This window comes from Vespa crabro, chromosome 20 (assembly GCF_910589235.1).
Source record: "Vespa crabro chromosome 20, iyVesCrab1.2, whole genome shotgun sequence".
NCBI lineage: Eukaryota > Metazoa > Arthropoda > Insecta > Hymenoptera > Vespidae > Vespa > Vespa crabro.
Genome location: NC_060974.1, coordinates 1779003 through 1784002, shown reverse-complemented (window position 1 = coordinate 1784002; position 5000 = coordinate 1779003). Strand labels below are relative to the sequence as shown.

The window sequence follows — 5000 nt, the reverse complement described above, 5'->3', positions numbered from 1 at the left end:
GGCTTTTTATTCTTAACAAATATTTCAGTCGATTGATTCAATCGAAAAGCGATAGCGAGAAAATTAAAAGATCCTTTCTTTTGTGATTTTAAATAAAAGAAGAATTTTAATTCATGCGTTAATATTGCATTTTGACGATTTAAATATCCAGCTATTATCCAATTATAAAGTCATCATTGTTGTCGTCGTTGTCGTGTTGTGTTGTTACTTGTGATTAGAGTTAAATACCCAACGAGAGAAACGAATAAGAGTTATTACTTGTGCCATTATAGACTTGTTAATGAGCTGTTTTATACGATAGTTTTATACAATAATGCGGCGAGACGAGCTCTTTCTCTCTCTCTCTCTCTCTCTCTCTCTCTCTCTCTCTCTCTCTCTCTCTCTCTCTGTCTCCTCTATTCTCGCTCTCTTTGTCATTTATCGCGCGTGAACGTTCCGACGTCGTCAAAGACTTTTCCACGTCACTATGCCGACAATAGAAGCGTACAAATCGTATCGATTTGGTCAACGGATCGTCGGCTTCCCACGCAAACTCCCATCAGAGAAAAAGGAAAATCTTCTTCTCTTCCTCGTATCTACCTTCGTCGTTGTCGTCGTCGTCATCGTCGATTAATTCAGCATCATCGTATTAACCCCCGAAGTCTCGGAAGGCTATGATAAATCGTTTCCCATAGTGAATATATATTCGTCTTTCCTTCTTCTTTTTTCTTCTCAACGTGGCTCTTTCGACAAAAGAATCTCTCTCTCTCCCTCTCTCTCTCCCTCTCTCTCTCTCTCTCTCTCTCTCTTTCTCTTTCTTTCATCTCTCATCTCCTTTCGCGATTTCGTTTGCCGCGAATCGAAAACTCTAGCTGAATCATTTCCTTCCCATCCAACCCCCAACCTGACCCCACCTGATACACTTACTCGCTTTCTCCTATCGGAATATAACGCTCGAATATCGTAGAAAGACCAAATCCAGCCACCCACCCCCTCCCTATCCCTACGGTCTCTTCTCGTATCCCGTATCTCTGTGTGTGTCCAATAAAGGTGAAATTGCGAAGCCCAAACACGCGGAATATACGCATTGATGTTTAATGCAAAATTCAAATCGTCCTCGAAGCTGACGGCAAGCTGCGAGAGCAAGCATCCAGTAGTAGCAGCAGCAGCAGCACCACCACCACCACCACCATCACCACCACCAGCAGCAGCACCAGCAGCAGTGGCAGCAGCAGCGGCACCACCACTTCCATCTCCACTTTCATCTCCAACATCACCACCAACAGCGAGAGCTGCTTCGAAGATATCCATTCCTCCGAGCCTCCCACGAGCGACGAGCACCCACTTTCGGGGGTGCGACCATCTCCCTAGGAGGAACGACGACGGGCTGCCGTTGCCAGCATCGGGTAACATATGACGCAATCTTGGCAGGTATTGTCAGGAAACTGGCGACATCTTTAATGTATGAGATAGAAGCGACGTGGGGTAGCCGAGATAGAAGGAGTAGGAGCTGCCATGGGGTAATTGTCACTGTGGTATGCTCGCTTGCTCTCTCTCTCTCTCTCTCTCTCTCTCTCTCTCTATATATATATATATATATATATATATATATATATATATATATATATATCCGTGTGTGACTTTTCTTGGTAAATGTGTCCTTTATATAGGACACGTGCCCGTACATGCTCTCATGCCGCCGAACCTACCTTACGAACCCGAGCGAGAGGACTACTACATCTATACGTGGGATAACCCATCGTGGGAAATTACGCGAATTTATATCCCTAACCTTCCAGGACCATTTCACTCGTTTCACCTCGTCGTATGAACTCCCACGGAACTATACCATACTACCTTGCAATGTCTTTTTTTCTGAACGGAGCTTTTCGCGTCAAACTAACCTTCTTCCTTCCTTCCTTCCTTCTTGCTGCTACTATTACGTACGAAAGAACTTAGAAAATAAGAAAAAGAAATAGAAATGAGAAAGGATACACCAAGAGAGACCTTTTTTTCCGTTCAAAACGGTTCAATGGGCTTCAAGGAGTATTCCTTCTTTTTTTTTTCCATCCTTCCTTCCTTCCTTCCTTCCTTCCTTTCTTTCTTTCTTTCTATTTATCCGGTTTTTCTTTTCTCTTCTTTCCTTTTTTTCTTTTTTTTCTTTTTCTTTCTTTTTCTTCCTTTTTTTTTTTTATCGGACTTATCCACGGAATTCTTCGAAATAGACGGGTAAAGGGAAGTCTTTCGTCGATGGCTTATCGTGTCGATAAGCCGTTTGAATTCTCTTTTCTGGCCTGCAACAGGTTTAAAGTTACGATACCCCTCCTTCCCCTTTCCTCCTTCACAATCTCTTCCTCTCCTCTCTACGAGACTCGTCATACTACGGTATATAAGGTATAAATGTAATAAATACGTGGTGGGCATCGTTCCAGCGTTTAGGCATTTAAATTCACGCATTATGTGATACATATCAAATATTATAATATTTAATATAGATAATATTATTATTGAAATAACATTTGTCTTCTATGGTACAACTTTAAGCTCGTTTCATTTGTCCGAACGAAATGTGTACTCTCCCATTGTACTCTCGGCCCTATTAGATATTTCTCAAGGAACCCAAGGATGTCCAGGAGAATGGTCGTGCGCGTAAATTAGAAGACACCCAGTAGAACATGTACCCTGGCCAAATTACGTAGATCCCACGAGAATTTTCTCTCAGAGATTCGTTTCCTTGTCTTTCTCTCTCTCTCTCTCTCTCTCTCTCTCTCTCTCTCTCTCTCCCTCTCTCTCTCTCTCTCTTTTCCTTTTTTCTTTTACATTACCTACCAGCGTGTGACTGATCACGATACTTTCTCTCCTCCTCCTCCTCCTCCTCTTGTAACTCTACTTCTTTCTTTTTTCTTTTTTTTTCCACTTTTCTCTCTGTCTCTCTCTCTCTTTTTCATTCTCATTCTCATTCTCTTTCTCTGTCTTCAACTCGACACAATGGCAATGACGGTAGAAACAAGGAATGGCAATTAGGTATCGTCCTTACCCTTCTCATTTCAGTCGACGCAGTGACTTTGCATTTGAATGTAAATCGCGAATGTCGATGACACCTGCAGGATCGCAGAATTATTAGGGTTAACGTAAAAAGAGATAGACGAAGAAAGAAAGAGAGAGAGAGAGAGAGAGAGAGAGAGAGAGAGAGAGAGAGAGAGAGAGAGAGAGAGACAGACAGACAGAGAGAGCCCTACGTGATCTGTGTAACTTAACGCCAGGGTAAAAATCGTGAAATCTCTCCTGGTTCATTGCGAAGAAGAAATGTAATTTCCTATGTAAGGAGAAAAGATAGAAATGAGAGTAAGAGAGAGAGAGAGAGAGAGAGAGAGAGAGAGAAGAAAGCGAGAAACGAATACGAAATTAACAAGATCTTGAAGCAATCCGGTTGAAACGACGTCGCCATTTACGATTTACTTCGGTGAGAAAAGCCGACTATTCATTGAACGCAATTTCTTGAAACGATATGGAGAATTTGAATCTCCTGTTCGTTATTGATCGATCGATCGATCGATAACGCGAGAGATCCAAATGTCGACGGGATCGTTTCAGTTGTTTAAATGCTTTTTAGAATCGATTACCAATGTAATCGTCCATGAAATATATTTTATAACTATCTCTCTCTCTCTCTCTCTCTCTCTCTCTCTCTCTCTCTCTCTCTCTCTCTCTCTTTCTCTCTCATACACATACAAACACACATATACATACACATACTCTCTTTCTCTCTTTCACGCTTATGATTAATCAGAGTTATTTCCATTTACATCGTAATTTAACCGACTAACCGACGCTGCTTCAGCAGACCCTCTCGAAACGCTACTAATCTGATGCTAGTAAAAGAGCCCACAGAGGATATAATGAATTCGCAGCTGTTCCACAAAACGTTCCGTATATTTGCATTAGTTTTATCTCTTTCTCTCTCTCTCTCTCTCTCTCTCTCTCTCTCTCTCTCTCTCTTTCATATTCTGGAATGTCAGTAATTTATTCCGCGTGTTGCTTAATGCATCGTATTTACAACGACATCTTTCTTCGCGAGGAAAAGAGAAAAATAGAGAGAGAGAGAGAGAGAGAGAGAGAGAGAGAGGGAGAGAGAAAGAGAGAGAGAGAGATAGAGGGAGAGAGAGAGAGAGAGAGAGAGAAAATTTTATCCCTTCCATGATCTTGCAATTCATAACGTTTCTCGGCGCTAGCGCGAATGACAAGCATGAATTTGTTTAAACGAGTTCGTTAATGAAAGCGACGTAGTATGTTTTTCTCCCGTCCTCCTCCCCCTCCTCCTCCTCCTCCTCCCCCCTCCCCCTCCTCCTCCTCTTCCTCCCCCATCTCCTCGGTTCTAAAATCGGTTCCCATTAACTCTGTTGTAATTCCACAAAATTGTTTTCTGATTTGTTTCGAACGACTCTTTACCACCCATCCGAAACTATTCTTCGTGGATCGTTTTATAATCATTATTCTCGATTACTTAATATCGCAACGATCGAAAGTGAATATTACGAGCGCGAGACGTGGCTATTTCTATTGTTCCTTTCTTTCTCTTTTTTTTTTCTTTTTTTCTTTTTTTCTTTCTTCCATTTTTGATTTTTTCTTCTCTTTTTTTTTCTTTTTTTTTTTTTTTTGTGCAACCAAGCAGTACTTATATCGATTATTAAATTGCATTTTAAAATTGCCTAATTTTGTTAAACGATATAACAATAATGTTGTAATGATGGTGTTCGCGCGTTAAAGAGAAAAAAAAAGAAAGAAAGAAACGAGGAAAAGGAAGGAAGGAAGGAAGGAGGAAGGGAAGGAGGAAGGGAAGGAAGGTAAAAAATAAAAAAGATATCTAATGGAATGAATATCTAGTTGTGGTCCCGTTTGGCTGGCAACGCGGCAGCGTATTGCACACGCACGTTATTCCATGGTCATGTTAATTTAATTATCGAATTGAAACCGCGTACTGTAGATGCGGAGGCCGAAAACTTTGCTCGTCGTCTCGCCGA

The 5000-nt window shown here is 41.4% G+C and overlaps 1 protein-coding gene across 6 annotated transcripts in view; it reads left to right on the top strand.

Moving 5' to 3' along the window:
• The window catches only part of LOC124431112, a 269017-nt gene that overhangs the window by 114764 nt on the left and 149253 nt on the right, over positions 1 to 5000 (top strand). The window lies entirely within an intron of this gene.